We start from the raw sequence: 21377 nt of genomic DNA on the forward strand, positions 1-21377 counted from the left end.
AGGCTGCAGGTCAAACCCCACTGTCACAGTGCAGAAAGGGGAACACTTTCTCCACTAGGAGAGGAAAGCCTACCAAATGCCATCTTCTTCCTTTGACTCCGGTGTGGACTTTGTAAACACTCTTCCCTGGCTTTGGAGGCTGGTGACCTCCTACTCGTTCATGGGGACCCAGTTCAAGTGGGCCTTCTCAGGGACACTTCTCCCCACTCCCTCAGGTGGCTTCTCACCTTCAGACATTTGAGGACTCCCACAGCCGTGGGTACTGAGGCTACAAGCAATAATAATGGCAGTAATAATCACAATAATAATCCACCTCTGTCATCAACACTGGTTAAATTAGGAAAGAAGAGGTGGTTGGACCGGACTCAAAAGCTTCACCTGTGATCAACTGTCCCGACGGGACACGTGACGTGTGCTGGGTTTGGACGGGGGTGAGACGCAGTGGCCTTCCAGTGCTGGGCAGAGGAAGCCAGGGACTAACAGAAGGTGGGAAACTAGCTTCTGGTAAGAAGAGAAGCTTTAAAGGCAAGCCGTGAGTTGGGGACAAAGCCAGAAAGAACTCTGATGGCAATGAGGGGACAGTGAAGTCCTAGGAGGCAGCCAGGGGTGACTGGAACAAGGGAACAGTGAAAACGGCTCATGCCCCTGGGAGAAGAGAAGATGGAATAGTTGCTTTGGGAGAGTTACCTGGACCAATACTTGTGGCATCTCTACAACGGCTCTCACACACTCCTCTTAAAGGGACAGCGTTCAGACTGACAAATAATTTTTCTCCCTTTCCACATGGGAACAGATGTGAAAATACCTAGCCATCCAATAAATATTCATTTCCTCATTCCCTTTCACATATTTAGCCAAAGGAACACGCTTCCTTATTTCTCCAAACGACATGGGTTTCTCAGTTAAAGGAAAGCAGATTAGGAATGTTCTCCAAATACCCATACGGCATTTTAATCATGGCTCTCTAAAGGAGAGACCAACCTTCCCCATCATGGTCACACAGTCTGAGACGTTAAATTGTTTCGTTGTTGGGTCAAAACCATCTTTGTCTCTCCCAAGTCTTCTGAGCGTGGCTGCCACGATACGCAGCAGCTTGCTGGCTCCAGCTCCCCACACAAACCCCCCTCCCAATTATTGGAGGATGAGCCACAAACTTTCTTCTCATCACTGGCACTAAAAATTGCTAACAGTTGTCTCAAATTCTTTGGCGTTTTCTTGGCCAAACACTTCAGACAGTAACCTTTAAAATATCTTTGAAACCTGAAAGGGATGCTCGGTAGAAACTGCTCCAGGGGGCAGAAGGCTGCCAGGGGGGCTGGAGGTCTGGGTCCAGGGACCTGAGGGAAGTGGTAGGCCACCTGCTCCTCCCCCAGCTGCAGTGGACATGAAGCACTGTGTTCCAGATGGGACAGGGGGACAGTGAAACATTTCTGTGTCGTTTATACTCAGTGCTCCTTCCAACCAGGACTCCTCAGAGCTCCCGGTGTTTCCTGCAATCCCCTCTCACAGTGCTCCCGCCACGTGCATGGGAGCGAGGCTCTCCAGCCACACCTAACAGGACCTGCGTGGCACACTGGGCGAATGCTCTCAGGCCTTCCCTCCTTCCCCCTTCACGTAATCGTGCGACAGTGCACTAGAAGGGATGGGGTGCTTTCTTCCCACTGAAGTTTGGGCTCGGCCATGTGCTTTGATTTGGCCAAGGGAATGCTGGTGGAAGAGGCTTCCCGTGCTTGTACTTTTCCTCCTGGTACTACCGTGACGCTGCTGCCCCAAAATGTAACACATGGACCTGGCCTGAACTCAACCCCAAGCCTGGAGCCAAGTGTCAGGACCCACAGTCTGAAGTATTGGGTTGGCCAAAAAGTTAGTTTGGTTTTTTTCCGTAAGATGGCTCTAGTAGCGTACTTAGCTGACTTTAACTGCATCTGAAACAATTTTGTTAGATTGCATTGTGACAGCTGTCATATCAGTGTGCATTTATAAAAAAAAAAAAACTTACCAAAACTGGTGAATTTTTGTGTAACCATTTTAACACTGAAGATGACCAAAAATATGCAACATTTTTGGCGTATTACCCTTTATTATGTCAGGAAACATAAGAACTCCATGCAAAATGCAAAAAAAAATTTTTTGAAATGCAAAAAAAAATGTGTGCAGTGTATGGAGAAGGTGCTGTGACTGATTGAATGTGTCAAAAGTGGTTTGCAGAATTTCTTGGAACTACTGACCTTTTGGCCAAATAATTCTTTGCTGTGGGGCTGTCTTATGTATTGGAAGACGTTTAGCAGCACCTCTGATCTCTACCCAAGAGAAGCCAATAGTGGGAGACAGCCAGCATACTTAAAATATCCAAATCAATAAAGTTATTGGTGAAAATGAAAAACGTGTCTTTTATTTTACAGAAAAAAACCTAAACGGACTTTTCGGCCAATGCAATAGCATCTCTGAAGCCAGCCCATGAGAAAAATGAACACCGTAGTAAGCCAGCAAGTCTGGGGACAGTTCCCTGGCACCACTGCAGCGAACAGGGACTATTACAATGTCCTGCATCCTCGCTGTAAAAAAGTCTCCCTCCACTGGGGTGCAGTGTCTATAGAGCTTACATTTACAGTCATCACCACTTTACAAAAAGGATTCTAGGAGACAGAGAGGGAGGGGCTGACCGCATCTTTACTCAGAGGGCTGCAGTGGGCTGAGTGATGGCCACAGGGCTGTGCCGTGGCCTCAGGCAAAGGCAGAAGGAAAGGGGGAAAGAAAATGAAGAGGTAAAAGAGTAGAAATGAAAACTCAGGGGAGCAAATGGTGGAGGTGGGGACCTCAGCTCAGGGGCCTCCCAGACTTCTGGCAAAGAGGAGCTGGGCCAGGGGGAAGAGGGCACAGGGTTGTGAACCAGGAATCAGAGAGCTGCCCTGCAAACTCTCAGAGGCCGAGAGAGCTTGGTTGGTGGCTGGCGGGCTGGGGAACGATCCCTTCCTTTCCCCTCAGTTTTCCCAGGCTGAGGTGTCACAGCCAGGGTGCAACTGAGGACCGAGGTTACTCAGAAGGGTTCAGTGTGAGTAACACCGCTCCACCGGAAGTGACTAAGGCATCGAGCCACTCCCGCCTGGAGCTGAGGGCCTCATTCTCCTCTGCTCCAGCTCCCTTCGGCTGCCCCTCCACCCTGGTTGGTCCACCAGTTTCAGGGACCGCCCAGCACACAAGTCTTCACTGTTGGAAATCCCAGCCACACATTGCTCTGAGATGAGTCTCAGAAATATTTCCCTGTGAGCTCATAATGACATCAACAAACATCTGTCACCCCCTTCTGCACTTGGCAGAAGTAATCCTGGGACACAGTGGGCCCCGAAGACAGCTGTGGGCCCTCCCACACCCTCTGGCCAGAGCCAGCTGTGGGGCTGAAATGCGTGAGTGCCATATTTTGCCGTGTATAATGCGTACTTTTTTGCCCAAATTTTTTTTAAAGATTTTATTTATTTATTTATTTATTTATTTAGAGAGGGAAGGGAGGGGGAGAGAGAGAGAGAGAGAGAGAGAGAGAGACATCAATGTGTGGGTGCTGGGGGTTATGGCCTGCAACCCAGGCATGTACCCTGGCTGGGAATTGAACCTGGGACACTTTGGTTCCCAGCCCACGCTCAATCCACTGAGCTACGCCAGCCAGAGCTCTTTTTTTGCCCAAATTTTTAAAAGGAAAAATAAGGATGCTCATTATACATGGGTAGAATGATTACATACCATGGGTGTAATAATCCCGTGTATAATGTACACAAAAAACATGGGTGCGCGTTATACACGGCAAAATATAGTAGGTGCGGGGGGGGGGGGGGCAGGGGGACAGGAGGGCGGGGCCGCCAGCTGACAGCACTGCTGGGGTTCTCCCCATTCAAGGGCACTCACTGTACGCCTTTCATTTTTCGTTCCCATCTTAAATTTATTATATTCATGGTTAAGTTTCGTCATTCGCACTGCTGTCTCTACCTACAACCACGCTTCCCATGCTGTTGCACCTCGGCCAGCTACACGTTTGGGTCCCTCTGGGACCCTGAACGAGAGGGAGTCGAACTCCGCGGTTGCGGAGCGTGCTTTCCCAACAGCCACCAACTCTGAGCGAGTTCAGCAAATCCGTCCCAGGGCGTCTCTCTCACCAGAAAAAAAACGAAGTGGTTTTTCTCCTAAATCAATTCCTTAACGAACCCCTTTATCTGAACACGGAAGTGTAATAAAATCCACTGTGTCTGGCTGCCATTCTAAGGAGTATGAGTAATTGAGAGAGTCCTGTGGCTTCATTAAATAAAAAGTTCGAGAAAGTGTTGATACTTAAGAAAGATTCATGATTGATATAATATTATGCAAACAGAGGCCTGCATTAAATTAAAATGGTTCATCAGCCTAACCTTGTTGAACTGATTTTAAAACTCTCCACTTAAGACACATAGAACACATGAAAGAAATGCTATAAGTGATTTAAAAAAATATACCCCCACATCAAACTTCTGTTTGTAGAAGATGCTTCTCTTCCCCTCTCCGCCGTCCAGACCCGTTTGGAATGTATCAGGTATCGTAATGCCATTCTGCATGCAAAACCACGCTCTACATGCATATATTTGAGAGGATAGGCCCACGCTAAGGCATCACATCTCTGACAGGAGGATGCTTAGCACTCCGCCTCAGCTGTCCCGCCTGCCACAGGTGGGAGCCACCAATCTCCACTGTCCCAGCAGGCAGCAGGCCCACCTCCAGGCCGCTCCAGAGAGCAAGACGCCCTGCTATTGGCCGCACTGGCTTCTCTCCCGCTGTGATTGATACCCTCACTCTCGCTGCAGTGGGACACAGATCATCTAAACAGGGTGCCCAACTTGAATAATACACATTCCACAGCGGGAAAAATTAATAGGTTCCCCGTGTTGGCAAATTATTTTCATTACAAATCTTTATTATGCTCTCACTTCTATATAAACAAAAAAACTGGAGATAAACTTCTCAAGGTTTGTAATTCTCATAGGTCGGTAAAGTGAAATTCACGACTAAATCACATTCCTCGCCCCCCCACCCACTTAATGATTACTTTTACACACAATGGATGACGTTCTGTTCAAATGCACCCAGCACTCGCCAAAAGATTATGGCAAAGACTGAGTAAGGTCGGTTCTTTTGAGTAAAACGTGTTCACACTGCTCTACACTGTAGAGACTTCATTATCGCCCCACTTCTCTCAGTTTTTTTGAGTGTGCATTTTAAGTCAAACACTCTCTGGGTATTTGGGACACACCAGTGAGCAACAGAGACTACGATCACTGTCCTCACGGAGCTTACCTTCCCAGGGAGAGGTCGGGCCACAGACAGCACACACGAGACTAGTAAACAACACAGTATGTGGGAAGAACAGCTCTATGGGAAAATGCAACCGGAGCGGGTGAAGGGGTGGGAGCTGGGGCGGTGAGCAGGAGAGGTCACGGAAGGCCTCTTTGAGAAACTCAGAGTTGAGACGTGCCTTTGTTAAAAAATAATTTTCAAACTGGGTGAGATCCTGGCTCCCCGACAGCTACAAAAATGAAGACAGGTTAAAGGTTTAATTTTACCCATTAATTTGGAAGGAACCAGGCAGATGTTATAACAAGTCAAAAAAAGAATGCAAACAACAGAGACGTTCATAAGTCAGGAGCGCCGGAATGAATGCGCGAATCAGACAAAACCGGGCGGAGAGCGGTCCGCTGAACCTTCTGACATGGAGCAGAACTGGCGGGTCTGTGGACAAGCATTAGTTTGCTACCAGTTCCCTACGACTGATAGGGTTGTAAAACTGCTTCCATCAAATGAGAGGCACATCATGCAGAGGGGTTCTCTCTAGAGTGTAGACACTAGTGCAGGTGTTCACTGAAGTTATTTTCTACCACTTGCAGCGGGTGGGAGAGTGAACCCCTTCTGTCTCTTCAGAAAGCTGCACCGTGGGTCAGAGCAGACTCAGGAGCCAGACTCTCCATGTTCGAACACAAGGACTGGTCCGGTCCGGCTGGGGGACTTCGGGTAAACATTCTCCTAAGTAAAATGGGGGTGATGATAATAAAAGGTATATGGCCTATCCAGGGTTGTTGTAAGGGAATAACAATGCATTTGAACTCTACTGCACACACAGTGAGTGCCACTGAAATGTTTACTGTTGCTTTTTAAGCAACAGAGAAACCTCCTCAGGGAAGAACCATTTTTTTCAGTTCTTGCAGAGGACTGAGGTCCCTGAGCACAGGCTCAGACTCCCACGTAAGAAACACCAGCTCCTTCAATGCTCGCCCTGAGACCCCAAGCTGCCGGGCCCCCAGCAAAGATGCTCGTGGGTGCCCACACTTCCCTCCCCTGGTTCTGCTCAGGTCTCCCTTGTGCCCTGGGGCTAGGGGAGGGGAGTCAAGTAGGTGAAAGCTGTTGGGTCAAAAAGAGAAAAGTTTTCTAAAAGAACAACCGGGGTTATGGGGTGGGGGGCAGGAGGACAACACTGCTTATGACAGCTGAAAACGGAGCCCACACGGGCGCACTCACACAGGGTAACCGACGCACAGAGGGAGACAGACACTTTGACTGTCTCTGAGTGGGTCCTTTCCACCCTCATTCTCTGTGTTCAACTTTGTCTGGGTTTTTTTTTTAAGATTTTATTTTTCAGCGAGAGGATAAAGAAGGGAGAAAGAGAGGCAGAGAAACATCCATGGGTTGCCTCTCGCACACCCCCTACTGGGGACCTGGCCCACAACTCAGGCTTCTGCCCTGACTGGGAATCAAACTGGTGAACTTTTGGTTCGCAGGCCAGCGCTCAATCCACTAAGCCACATCAGCCAGGGCTCTTTCTGTTTTTAAAGAATGCCAAAAATAACCTTGATTCACTCTCTAACCTGGATGGAGCCTCAGAGCAAGATGCTGTATGGACTGACTACTAATCACCCCCATCATCGCCAGTGGCCTCCTCTGCCTACTCCAGAGCCACGGGCCACGTGGTACTCTCTGTCCTCTGGTCTAGGGCACTCCCCATACTAACTCATGCTGGCCTGACCCCTCTGACCACGTCCCCTCTGACCACCAGGGGCCCAACAAACAACCTGCACAGACGTGAGAGCTGCTCTCCCCTTGGCGGTGGGAAACACCCCGTTTCACACTCATGAAACTGGGTGTGAGCCCCATTCTGACGCCAAACAGGTGGCTTGTCTAGTAAGCACAAGGGACAAGTCAGAGAAGATGCAAAGTTCCCCCCAGAGCCCCCCAAATGGAGGTAAGTTTATACACACACGTGAACACACTCATACCAGGGGGCCTTACCATAATCTGCCTCACTGTTAGTCGTTCATCAACTCATCTGTTTTTTCCCAATCACAAGAGCCTTATCTTTGTCTTCTCTGTACACAGTGGGTATTTATGAAGCCTTTACCATACACCAAGCACTTTCCATGTAATTCCCACAACAGCCCTAAGAGCTGAATATAGTTATTGTGCCCATTTTGTAGATGAGGAAACTGAGGACCAACAGTGGAAGAGGAGGAGCCCTCTAGAACAGTCTATTCTACACGTGGCCAACACACCACTGTGAGCTGCTGGTCACCACCAGTCCACGATAAGTACAGAAACGAAGAGAAAGTGCACAGAAACTTCTACTGCAGTTAGTCATTATCACCACATCCCAACGTGTGATCAGTGGGCTCATCTTGCTGGCAGAAGCTGTGGACTAGTCCGTCACATACGGTGGGACGACGCTACAACATGTACTGTTCAAGGTGAGCCTTGCAACTGTAACCCAAAGGTGTATAAAAACCCGGAATTCACTGATTTTATTAAAAGACAATTTAATGTAACCATAACTTTGGAGGATAAGTTGTTGAAACTGGCAACTAATAAAGGATCGCAGATGAATTTTTAATGAAGCAATACTTGTTTCATTTTGGATGAAAGCTAAAAAATTAATATCCTGAATTTGCTGAAATGTGTTGGAAAATCTCTTCTTCCATACCTGTCAACACACCTCAGCAAGACTGGCTTCTCTCTGAGTGTAATTAAAACAAAACATAGAAATAGTTTCTATACATCATCCCCTACAAGTACCATTTTTGTATGCAACCTAGATGAAATTTGCTAGTCAGCAAGAAGCTCATTTGACACACTAAAAATGAATATTTATCAATATGGTGTTGAAGTGTGCTTATGGGCATTTAATATGGGCAATCTCTATGTCACTAACAACCTTTTTGTTGGGTTACAGTTGCTGAATGACAAAACATTACCAGTATTAAAAGTCACAATCTGCATCAATTGCCTTGATAAGCATTGATATTCAGTTAATACACAGTTCTTGTCATTATTTTCCCCATGTTTATTCTAATTATACTTATTGAAATGTGATTTTTGTGCTTGTTATTTCCACAATAAAAACCGGGGCCTCAATTTTAGTCTCTTTTTTATTTCGCTAGTCATTTATTTGTATTGTATTTCACAGAATCATCAGCCCACCATGTGTGGGAAATTTTAAAAACCGGTCCTTCCCAGGGGCAGTGTGAAAAGCGCTGCCCTCGGGTGGGCTCGCTGAGTACTGACCTGCTCCCACTCCCCCGCAGAGACAGATCCCCAGCTCTTAGACCGGGGCCAGGTCCTGGGAGGGGCCCAGGACACGTTTGGACCACAAATGCGTGAATAAGTAAAACAGGTCAGAAGGAGCCACAGCCTGTGCCCTTCCCCACTCTGTGGTACTGCCCCCCACCAAATACATCAGGGCCCTGCATTCGGAGGAAGATGAGGATTAGGCTGGCTGGAGAAGGCTTTCTAGAGGAGTGAGCTTGAGTAAAGCCTTACTCTAAAGGGTGGGCAAAACTGGAGGAGAGTCAGACGTTCCCCCCAGCGGGCAGGGGCGGGGACAGCAAGGACAAATGCCGAGGAGGAGGCAGCGTGGGACCTGGAGGGCGAGGAACCTGCAATTTCTACGGGGACGACCTCCCGCTGGAGCCTGAAGAACAGAAGTCACACAGTAGCAGGGTCACGTGCTCCTTCGGACTCCTCCGAGCCTCCAGAAGCTGCCGGGCTGACGGGGGCCTCAGATCTACCCCAGGGCCCCCAGCTCCACCTCCGTTACCTGGGCCCTACACCCTGAGGCCAACTCGCAGTGAAGCTACAGCCTCAAAGACCATCAATTTCCATAGGTCTAAGAGCCCTAGCGATTTTACATTTCTAACTTTAGGAGTTTATCTCATTTTACTTTTTTACAAAGGGGGCTTCCACACCGTTTAAGCTTCAACCTCCCACAAAACCTGGACCTGCCCCTTCTTCAGGCAGCCTCCTCTCTCCTAAAGCTGCTTTCCTCTTCCTGGAGGCGAGCATTCTTCCTGCCTGCCACAAGGTGGCGACAGACGTCTTAATGTGAGATGGGGCTGCACAGAACCTTTATGCAAAGCATGAGGTTTTCTGCTTCCATTCTTAGAAGTCGAATACCAACTAATTTGTTCTTTTTTCCATTGAAGACACCTAACTCTTCTCTTTGCAGGCTCCTGAATTCATTTTTAAAGTTACAACTGAGGTGGGAATTGAGGGGGTAGAAAAATTATCTTTGGTTTTTCTAAAGCTTTATACTGCAGGAACTAAAGACATGAGGCAACTTTAAAGAAAAATTAGTCAGAAATGAGAAAGGCCAAGGGAAGGAGAAAAACGTATGTGTAAAAAAAAAAAGCAGATGCTTGGTAAGCACCTGTCTTTTTGCTTGTCAAAACTTGCATGGTTAGAGAAATAAGGATGGTTTCGAACTCTCCATGTTGAAAATTATCTTAAATTCAACTCCTCTGTCAGAGCAGCATCTGCTGTTTCTGTGCCACCATATTATCAAGATGTGAGAGAAAGGGCAGAAACCACTCCATTATATTAAACAAACCCCATATTTAAGTCAAGGCATCAGAAAACAACAAGCTGTATTACCTGAGGTGTGCAGTAACTCCACAAAGACTAATTTTACGGCATTAAGTAAATAATAACATTTGGTAACTATGCAGCCTATACTGGAAACCTTTTTTTATTATTTTTGTAGGTGGAACTAAGATTATTAAAATATTTTTCAAAAGACATTTTAATTACTGCCAACCCATGCATATAAAAAAGGCTAATCTGCGAGGTCAAGTTCATGTCCATCAACGCTTTTTATATATTAGCAAGTATTTGTATTCTCACTCATCCTGTGAATATCTACAGGCTGCCCATTTTTTAAAAGAGTGACATGAACATGAACAGGAACAGAGAGGAAAACCCACTATTGCTCAGCCGACTTATTTACCCTTTACAGTTTGCAACGCTTTGCAAATAGTCTTCCACCTGAGGAAAGAGGAAGATTGTTCAGGGGAAATCACTGATAGCTACTGTAATAACAACATAGCCGTTTACTGCATGAATGGCCCACCCCTCTTTCCTGCTGGAAGTCCATGTTATCTCTGGGCAAATTAGAAATAACTCAATTGGTCCGTCAGTGACTTTTATATGGCAATTTCCTTTGGAAAAGTAAAGGGATGGCTACAATGACTCCAGCTGGGAAAGTGTGTTTGAGCCCATGCTACTTCCTCCCACATCCATATATTCATGCCACTTCCCACCCCACCCCACCCCTCCCCACCGCACTACTGCAGGACCTAGCCCCTCTTATCCCACATCAGGATGCAAAAGCACCTCTTCCCAGTCTAAGCTGACTTTCACGGGTACCTCTTTGATCCCCAATTTGTCAATGTTCCAAAACACCCTAACATTCCTGGCACAAGGTGTGTTCTTCCAGGGATCGAAGATGAGGAGATCCATCCACGGGGTGAACAAATAACTGGTTGTCCCAGAAGCACATGCCTATTTCTCTGCGCCTCAAGGAAGCAAGTCAATCTGAATGAGCTGGTATGTGGGAAAAGCTCAGCACAGTGCCCTGTCCATTACCAGCCTTCGAGAAGGCTTATGTGCTGCTGTCAGTCACACCTCACAGAAAGCCTTCACCGCGGCGTCCACAGGTGGGCCTGTTCACGGTTAGCCACCACTGCACTAGCACCAACCAGCAACTCCGACGCAGCACCTGACGAACAACGGGCGTTCAAGAGAAAGGGGTGCAGAGAATCTCAATTTCTCTGGGTCTTCATTTCTCTACCACTGACTTTAATTTCTTTACCATAGAGTGAGGATTGCAATATCTGGCTTCGGAGACTCTTCTATAACTTGTCAAAGAGCCCAGACACAAAATAATTTTTATTTTTCTCTTTGTTTCTCCTCAAAGTGGACGATGGACTTGCCCACTTCTCTGGTATCTTCTGACTGCCTGCACCCTGCACCTCCCCACAAACACACAAATAGTGTGCGTGAGCAATCTGCAGTCTTCCTCAGACACGTCCCCATTTAATCTCTTCTCTGAAAGCATCAGACACAATTTTATTGGGCAGTTAAAGGAACGCAAGCCTGCTAGATCAAAGCAGCCAACTGGTCACCCAGCCTCCCCAAAGGGAGGCTGTAGTTCATTACAGCCAGTCAGTTAACTACATCCACTTCCCTCGTATATCAACATGGCCAGGAAACAGAGTTAGAAGTCCTGGGCACTGCAGGGAAAATCTTTCCAGGTAACCGACTGTATTAAAAAGCAGACCATGTCTTGAAAGATGAGGAGGGAAGGCTGTAAAAATCAGGTTCCTGCAACCAGGGACAGCCTCCGGGGGGGCCCCCCGCCCCCACCCCCCAACACACATACACGCACACACACAGAGTCTCACATGGACCCACAGGCTCTGCTGACAGTGTTTTTTCTCTAAACAGACGGGTTGTTCCTTCCTAGACATTTCTGGACTAAAACCTGAACGTTCACTTTCTTTGCCATTGTCTTTGTTGCCCGTGTTGTTTGCGTGCATCTTAACTCCGGCCCCAGGCACGGCGTCCGGCCGTTCTCACACCCGGTGACTGTTCCGCTTCCTCTTCTGCAGGTTGCAGGCAGGAAACTGGAAAATGGGCCACAGGAAACCTGGCCTCCTACATCTGTCCCACTTTGTACTTGCAGCTCTGGTTTCGTTCTGCCTGCGTGTCACCTCTCTTTTAACCCTCAGCACGACGGGCAGACCCTGCTCTCTCTGAAAGGCCCTGTTGCCCAAGAAACCTCACGAAGAAGTTCTTCCTCCCCCGAGTCCCTGGGCCTATGAATTCATGGGGTGGGGGAAGACTAAGCAACTCTAAGTATTTTTAAATTCTAAGTGTTTTACATCTAAAAAAAAAAAAGACTAAGCCAATTCTCCTAACTCCAGTCCTTCGTATCAAAAGAACATGGAACTAGAAAAATGACTCACTGGATGTGACAAAGCTACCGTAAGTCCCCAGTGAACATTCATGACTGTTTTGCAGCACCGTGCACGGCAGAAGCTGTTCCACGAGAATATGGCCCCTGCCGGTCCGAGGCTACCGGGTGACTTTGAACGTGCGGGTCTTTGATAAATAACATGAAAATAAGCCACAGTCATACCTCATTATAATCTCTCTCATAATGATACTGTTGCAAATTATGTTTCTTAACAACATCACCAACTGTTAGGTTGAACTGTGTGAAGTTGTTTTGTGGGTCAGACACAGTCAGATACCAGCAATCTCACAAAGACAACCCAAAGCATGGAACAACGCACAGAGAACAGATCACATACACGTGTACACACGCCCACACACACGTGCCCAGGGCAGCGTCTTCTTCCTGTTTTGGTCCACGGACCCTTTTGAGAACCTAAAATTCTCCAGGGGGAAAAAAAGATATTCATACAAAATACACATAATGTCAGCAAGGTTTATAAAACCCTCGAGTAATCTGTAAATCTCAAAGGAGGGGCACAGCACTGAAGGCCATGCTGGCTACACCACCCCCGCCCATACTGAGATTCCACGGGATTCTCAAAAACAGAACTTGAGCCACCAATAAAGTAAAATAAAGTCAAATAAAATGAAACACCCAAGACATTGCGTCTTTAAATAGGGGCTTTTCTTCTTAAATGCTAACATTTGGTGAGCATTTATTGTGTAGCAGGCATTGTGCTAGATGCCTTAGATGTGCCGTCTAAACTTAATGCTCCATGAAGAACTCGGGACTTAAAGAGGTGAAATGAGATGCTCCTGGCCACAGGGGTGATGTGGGCAGAGACTGCGACCCAGGGTGCACCAGGCTCCGAAGCGCAGATTCTTAATGCCACGCGCACCCCCTCCAGCAGAGGTTCACTCCTCGTGCGCACACCCCACTGCTGCCAAGAGGAAGGTCTCGTTGTAACTCAGAGGGCATCAAATTGGGAAACCTCCTTACTTCTTTCTGGCTTTGCCTCATGGGTGACTCCAGCTGTGCCCACGGGTTCCCTCTGAAGAAACAGGCTGTGCACCCGCCCCATCACCACTTTGTCTTGAAGCCAGTTCCCTTTTAAAAAAATCTGGGTGTTGCTTTAGCTACGCTCCAAGGTTTGCTCCAGGTTCGTCAGACACCGAATAATGAAGGTGGGACAGGAGAAGCTACACCTTCTGGAACTTAGCTCCTCCTCAGCAGGAAAGAGGCATCCCCCCAGCACCCCCGGCCCCTGCATCCCCCCCACTCAGCGTGAGCACACTGGACGGTGGTGGAATGGGGGTGGGGGGGGATGAAAGTCAGAGGTGATCCGGCGTGGCCCCAGAGAGGGGTGATGAGGAAGGCCTCACAGGTGAGCAGGGTCAGACTAGGGACCCCGCTGATGCTACACAACAGCACCCCGTGTGGCACCCAGCACTCAGCGGGCTCAAAGTTTCTCCTTTAAAAACGAACCCCTCTGGAGAAGCCCTGCCTCAGGTTGTAGGAAAGCGTTATTTGGGATTTCACAGAGGACCACAGCACGCCCTTGAAAAAAAAATGCTCTCTTGCACTCAGTAAAACTTACTTAAAATCTTGCTAACTGTCCTGAAATTCGATCTTCAATTTCATGAGCTCCCTAATTTCCAGTGGGTATTTTCCCTCCATACTCTCCTTGATTCTTGTATTTCATAGGCCTTTGAATGGAAAAGCTTTACCTCAATTTTTACTATTCCTGTCCCTTAAATGTGGTCCTGTGCACAAGGGTAAAAGGGCAGAACACGTGAATTCTCGTCTTTTCCGAGGCCTTAAAGAGTTAGCCAATGTCTCTGTTTCACCTTCTCTGTCTGTGACACAGGGACATGGCCCATCCGACCCCTGCCGCACACAAGTATTATCAAACTAAAAGACTTTTTTTTACAGTTAAAAGTGTTTTGAGAGCAAAAGTCTAAGTTAGCCTTTTGATCAATAGGTTGTGTAAATGATCTCTAAAGTAAGCCAGGAAAAAACGCCTTCAGCTTCAATAAAGCCTTAACAGAGACATGTTTAAAATCTGTGTTTTCTTAACATCAGAAAATGTTTATTTGCCTGGGTACTTTGTTAAGATAATTTTACGAAAACGGAACATAAAGGAAACCTTACACACCACTTCCACTAGAACGAATCCTGATCCCTCAGATAAACGCGAAAGCTGCCCTGTGCCTGCCGAACCACACGTCGCCAGAGCCCAAAGCGTAGTAAGAACCCTTTTGCATGATACAAAATGATGGTGGTTTTTCCACATCCAGAAACTGAAACATTTCCTGCCAGAGCATCCTCCAAACTCTTCTATTGTGTTGAAACTGTAAAATCTTTCTAAATCAGGACTTCCTCCTATTATGCTTCAGAAGCGTCTTTCTGGGAAGGGTAGATCCAAGGCAAAAGGTAGGAATTCCTGCAGCACCACCCAGTGGAAACAGTAGAGAGAGAGAGAGAGAAAAAAAAGGCAAGATAATGTTTAAGAAAAGAAAATTCAGGTCTTAGCTCTTCTCATTAAAAATCTAGACACTGGTCTTTTTTCCACCCATGGCAACCAGCCATGCGGTTAGCTGCACAACGGCGCTCCCCCTCCTCCTCGGGCCGTTCCCTCACCGCCACCCACACAAACGACAGCCATCAGCAGGCCCTCCTGCCCCTCACACTTGTGCACACTCCCAGGGCCGACGACACCATGGTCCGGGAGGAATGAGCCCTGGGTGGGTCAGGTGTGGGCCGGGACACCATGCCTTCCGCTCGGCAGGATCCCCAAGGGGCCCCGGGGACCGGGAAATGTGCAGAGCTGTGCTCGCATCCCAGTCCCGCGGCCGCGCCGGGCACTTCCGGACAGAGAGGTAACCATCTGTGCGGCGCCCCCTCTCCGCAGCCCAGCTGCACCTGGCCTGGCCCACCTCCAACATCTGCTCGGCACCCCGACCTCCCTCGTCCCACCCGGGGCGGGCCGGGGGTGGGGGTGGGGGGCAGAGGCGCGGGGGAGGCACAGAACCTTTCCTCCCCCTGCAGCCCCTATCTCCAGTCCCCCACCCCACCCCCGCCAGCTCCCTCCGGGGTGAGCACTGCTTCTGCCCCCCTGGCGGACCCAAACGCCGGCTCCCACAGCCTCCCCACAGGCCCGGTCTCCGCTTCATTTACTGCCACCGTCCGAACGTGTCTCTCATCACCAGGGCCGGCTGCTCACGCATGCAGGACACACCAGGCTGCTAGTCTTGGGAACGAGATGGAGCCACCAGAAGCCCCGACGCTGTCCTTCCAGCTTTCCCCACAGAAAGCCCTGGCAGGGGCTGCAGTGGGAGAAGCCATGGTCCTCCCAGAGCAACTGCGAGCTCTCCCTGTCTTCTCTGTAAAACTTAAAACGATGCAGTGCCGTTTCTGCCACCGTTTCCGGGTGGTTAAGTCACGAAGGAAAACTGTCCCCAACATCAGCATTCCCGGGAAAGTTCTCGTTCCCTCTTTTCTGGAGTAAATCCACTGAACCCATTTTAGACGTCTTTCTAAAATAGCACTTGGATGGAGAAGATGATACCAGAGACCTGACGTTGACATGGTTTAGACGTATGTGATCTGTTTTAAATTTTTATAACAGAGCATATTTGAACTGCTACTTTACAAACGGCTAATGGTCTTTCAACCTTTTATCTTTCTTTCCCTGAAATTTGCCATGTGCCATCGTGTGCTGGCTTCTGGCCACGTGGAGGCTGAGCTGAATGACAATGCCCTCAGCCCGTGTTTGGGTCCTAATCTGCACACCACACCTGCAAAACCGGTTAGGAGCTTCCGGTGTTTGTGACACCTCTTCAGGGGGTTTTCAGAGGCCCCGAGAGCCCCCCTTCCGTGGGCGTGGGCGGTTACCTAAGCAAGAACCTGGACCCTGCCAGGCTTCTAGCTTTGCAGTCACATGACCTCCGCTGCTTCCCCCCCACCCCTTTTCCTGGTGCTTGTCTCAGTAAAACTCCTGTATGGTTTAGGATATGCAAAACCTAGGCATAAACATTCATGCATAAGTATGGTATGATAATATGTTCACTTTGGAAGGGATCTATAAAAAACAATGACTCCACAGCCTTCAAAATATCATCACCTGCTCATGTGGTGGACAGCTGTGGGCGGTTTCCACAGCATCCAGAGTCGTGAAGGTGGTTAACGCTCCCTCCTATAGCTTCCCTCTCTGCCTATGCATGTTTCCTGGACCTTTCTGTACGTGGATGTCAAGTCTAGATATCTATGGTGATTTTGGTGCCAAATGCAGAGTTTCTTCTACCTTTGAACGACTTCTAACAAAGTCCTCTTTAACATGAAGCAAAATATAAAAGCACTAAGGTAACATGCCGAGCAAAAGGCGTCTCATTTTTTCACGGAATGTCAATTTCAAAGCAAGTCTGACTTACAAGCAAACTCCATTCAGCGGGACCCATGAAAAATATCTTGGTGTTCCTGTCAAGAACAGTTAGTTCTAAGGAAACAGTTGCAAAAAGAGGTAGTATGTGATTTCAAAACAAAATAATCTTCTCCCAATGCCTTCTCCTTAAAACCTACTCTTTTTTATTTACCCCCAAACTGCACTGAATAGATGAAGAAAATAACAAAACTGTCATCAAATGGAAGATCAATGGTACATTCATTCGTGCCACATGGAGAAAGGCTGTTGCTTGCTTTAGCACCAAACAACGAATTCAGAATCCGACGTGTCTCTGTGCATTCGCATGTAGGATGCTGCCATCCTCTCACCTGGCTTGGTCTTTGTGTCACATACAACTGGTTCCTCCACTTGCTCTTCCAGTCATTGTACGGCATGATTACATTAACAAAAGAACAGCCAGGTCCTGCTATAAATGATCCTTTTCCCCCTTGCTAAAGAAAAATCGCCCTTTCTCTATTTTAATCATCTGGTGCGCGTATGATCTTCTACATCAAGGTCTTAAATTCTCTTAATATTTAGGTCTTAATATTTAGGTTAAAGGAAAAAAAAGAAGCAAAGGATGTGGCAAAGCCCGGGGAGGATGCCGTTGTTGCCGTGGTTCAGCTCTGATTTGAATGAAAGCAGAGCAACGCTCACATCTGAGAGCAGTGACCGAGCTTTTGAGACCCCAGGACACTTGGGTCATTTTGTGTGACTCAAGACATCTTCGGACAACATACACTTTTGTAATGAAAGCAATTCACTTTAAGAAATTGGCAACACTCTTTGAAATTACTCAACTTCTCCACCTATCATACATGCAGAATGGAGAATTTCTGCTCCAAGGCCTAAACGAGTGAATTAAGCAAAGTCCAGGAGCGCTGAGTGGCTGGGCGAGCGTCACGTCCGTTTTTGGCCTCAATGATCGAAGACACAGTCAGCCCGTCCTCAAGTATGTCCTACCCTCTGCTGCGTGCCCAGCACAGATGACACAGCTCTGCCTGGGGTTCATTCAGTTCCAACCCTGACTCAGAATGTCACCTGGAGAATTTGTTCTTAAAAGGAAAAAAAAGAACAAGAAGAAGAAAACAATGCTGCACCATCTAATACCCCCTGGTCTACACAGTCACTGTCTGGTGCTTGGAAGACAGGTGGGGACACCGGCACTTCCCCTGCCAACGCTCACGAACTCTGAATTCCAGAGGATTTTGAGCTGCAAAGCCATCTAAGAAGACTGGAATGGTGCATCTCCGGATGGTCTTCCAAATACGACTACATGGTTTGGTCTCTTCTAGCATGCTCTTAGGAGGGCTTGCTGAAATGAGCAGGAATCTCAGCTTTCTCTTCTCCCGAAAACCATATAAACACATCCAAGTTCTCTCCTGAGTCCTCACATTGCACCAAGGATTCTCTGGGGTGAAGTTTAGCAAACACCCCTTCCTGCTCCCGTCCTCCGTCCAGAGCTAGGGCTCAAACCCCACCTACAAGAGAAGAGGGGCTCTGCACGGAGGAATAAAAACCGAGGTCACGTAGTCCCACTCTCTTTGACTCAGACATCCCGTTGCAGCCGACATCTCCAGAGGGCACACCCAGACCCACGCTCGCTCCCTCTCCCTCACCACCTGCCAGTGCTTCCCTCACTTTCAAATAAACGCCAGCAAACAGGGCTTATATTTGAGGCTCCGAGAGCAAACCTTCCGGACTCCAGGAAGGAAATAGTGGGGAAGTCACATCTCCAGTTCACCGAGTATGAACCAGAGAAGTGTTCTTCACTGTCGGTGCTGGGACATTGTTCTAACTTCTACACCCTTTCTGTTGCTTAACAGAGCATCCCAATCTCTGGGGGCCCCACGTTGTCCTTTTGAGGATGGTGAGGGCTTACAGGTACCACAGTGTGGGAGAGGTCCTGTAGTTACCCAGGGCCATGTCCTGGAATAAATTCCAGATCGTGTTTTGCTGTTGTTATTGTTGTTTTAAGCTCTCTTCTGACAATTAATTGCAGGGGGAAAAAAATCTCCTTAATCATACATCCTGGTTCATCAAGCTTTGATGATCAACGAACTGCTCCTTGGCAAAACCCAGCTGAAATGAACAGATCTCGCCCCCCTCTCCCCAAAACAATTTAGGTGCGCAGTCATTCATCTCCTCACAGTCACACAGGCAGAGTCTTTCATTATTTTAAAACTCGACCAGAAACATCATTCATTAATCACACAGAGTGACAGACAGAAAGACAAAAGCTACATGTCAGTGTAAGGGAAGAACTTCGAACTGTGGGGACAGAGTGGGGCAAAGTAGGTGTCCAGTGTGAGTACAAGAAACAGAGTTCAGTCTTGCATATTATTTATTATAGTATTATCTTTCATACAAACTGTAAACCTCCCTTTGCCCCACCCTGTATTATAGACCTCAGCCCCAGGGAACTATGAAAACCTGATCAATTGAAGTCTTGATAAAGGACTAATGATGACTGCTGCAGAATGACTAATTTTAATATGGGAAGCGCTTTATGTCGAGATTCTTTCCAGCTATACTATCCTACGAATGACTTAACCAACCATTCTTCATGTACCAATGACATCAGTAATAGGGCTAATGCCCTCTCGGATATTTAACAAGCTAACCTGACTTCCAGGCGTCTATTTCTCTTGCAAGTCTGGACAAAAACTCTGGGAAACAATATATTCTCTACAGAGGATCTTCTTGGCTGTCTTCATGGGTCAACCAAGAGCTATGCCTGTTATTAATCCCAGTAATTTACTGTCTAGGGAAGAGCTGGATTTATGCATGTCAACAAAGTGCTTTGTCAAGTCCAGTGGCAAAATAGGGGGCGGGGGGGGAGGAAACAGGCTACTCTGGCAAGTTTTCTCCCTTCAGATTGTTTTTAATTCAGTAAGTGCCAGGTTCTCTACAAAGCGCTAGGATAAATACAAGGATGAGGAAAACAGATGCAGGCCCAGGGGGAGCTTACAGACTGATGTGCGTGACAGATGTGAAACACACGAGGCACATACACGCGAAGGCATCCCCCACCATCCGAACTTTGAGGGTTCCAGCGTTTGGACAGTGGCTTTGGAGAACGAGAGATGCCATCCTAACGCATCTACTTGGTTCCTGCATTTCAGATAAGGAGTGTTAATGGGTAATGACAGACGCCGGCCCTGTGTCCATAAATCTCTGTCTGGCACAGTTCGGCCCCTGTGTGTGGACAGTGAGAATCTGGAGAGGGAGAATTCGGGTAGTGAGGACACATCTAAACACAGCCTGTGACCAGGGCTCCGAAGACCAGGAACACACGGCCGCGGGAGGTCTAGGCTGGGGGACCAGCAAAGGGTTCCTTGGGGAAGGGGTGACTGAGCTGAGACCTGAAGGGTGGCTACAAATTGGCAGGCGGAGTGAGAAAAATCGATGGGCGTGGGGGGCGAGGAAGGGAATTCCTAGGGAAGGGAAGAGCACTGGGAAAGGCCCAGCGGCCAGCAGGCGCAGTCCACATTTGAGGGACGGAGGAAAGGCCAGTGTGGCTGGCCGAGATCACAGTTGACAGCCCACCTTAAGGATCTGGACCTTCATCCTCACTGAAGCCACTGCGTGATTTTAAGCAGAGTGACACAGTCAGGTCTGTGTTTAAAGGGTCGCTGTACTCTAGCTTACGGGTGGACAAGGGGCTGGGAGAGGTGAGAGGGAACGTGGGCCCCATCAGACACTGCGGTCCAGGAGGGAGATCATTTGGGAAGACTCTGGACAGGAAGGAGTGGGGACTTCACCTGGTGACGAAAGCCTTACGTGGGCCTACGCAGCACCCAACCCAAAGACGGTAGCTCGTGTCCCCAAGAATGAGGCAATGGCAGGTCATTAGAGATAACTAGTGCTTGTCACAACTCTCAGAAAAGGGAGGCAAGGCCAGCACAGCAGCAAATGCTGACCCTCCCTCAGGTGCTCCCTGTCCAATGAGAGGCCACGCTGGGACTGAAGGGGGAGCTGCTGGGGAACCCCTTCTCCCACCACAAAACAGTAGCTTGTTTATATTGCTGTGTACGTCTCAAAGTCCGCTGTTTGGGGGTGACGGCAAAATCCACATTACACTTTCACAACGCTTAGAAGAATTCAAGTTGTTTATTCCAAAAAAGTAGTACAATGGGACTTTCGCCTTGAAAGCCTCTCTAATTCACTTTACCATCCAGCCAGGGAAACTGAGGCCCAGGAAGATGAAGGGATATCCTCCTATGCAACTGGTTTTCAGGGAACTGACTTCTCCCCACAGCACGAATACTAGTTTTGGTTAGCGTAAGTGACGTTAAGTCACGTAGAAGGGACTTTTCCTCTCCCAACATAATAAGGAAATCCACGCATTCTCATGATTTCCTTTTAAACACACAGATACCTCCTTATTTCATCAAGGTGTTCTGGAGCGTAATAACCTGCCTGGCGGCATCATGAAACTGCCACACTGTAATGTAAAAACCAGCCAGGACTGTTTTAGAGTAATGGAAATATTCTCTGTGTGGAGAGAGGGGGGTAGGGATTACACAGGTGTATGTATACATTAATATTTAAAATCTGTGCGTTTTCATGTATGTAAAATATACCTTCATTAAAAAAAAAAGAAAAACCAAAAGTCTCAGATTCCTTGTTCTGCTGCTTGCA

The 21377-nt window shown here is 48.0% G+C and overlaps 1 protein-coding gene across 2 annotated transcripts in view; it reads right to left on the reverse strand.

Annotated features, from left to right (window-relative positions):
* The window catches only part of ELK3 (ETS transcription factor ELK3), a 65112-nt gene that overhangs the window by 38190 nt on the left and 5545 nt on the right, over positions 1 to 21377 (reverse strand). The gene's annotated exons all lie outside the window — the stretch shown is intronic.

This window comes from Phyllostomus hastatus, unplaced genomic scaffold, assembly GCF_019186645.2.
Source record: "Phyllostomus hastatus isolate PE091 unplaced genomic scaffold, TTU_PhHast_1.1 phas_scaffold_755, whole genome shotgun sequence".
NCBI lineage: Eukaryota > Metazoa > Chordata > Mammalia > Chiroptera > Phyllostomidae > Phyllostomus > Phyllostomus hastatus.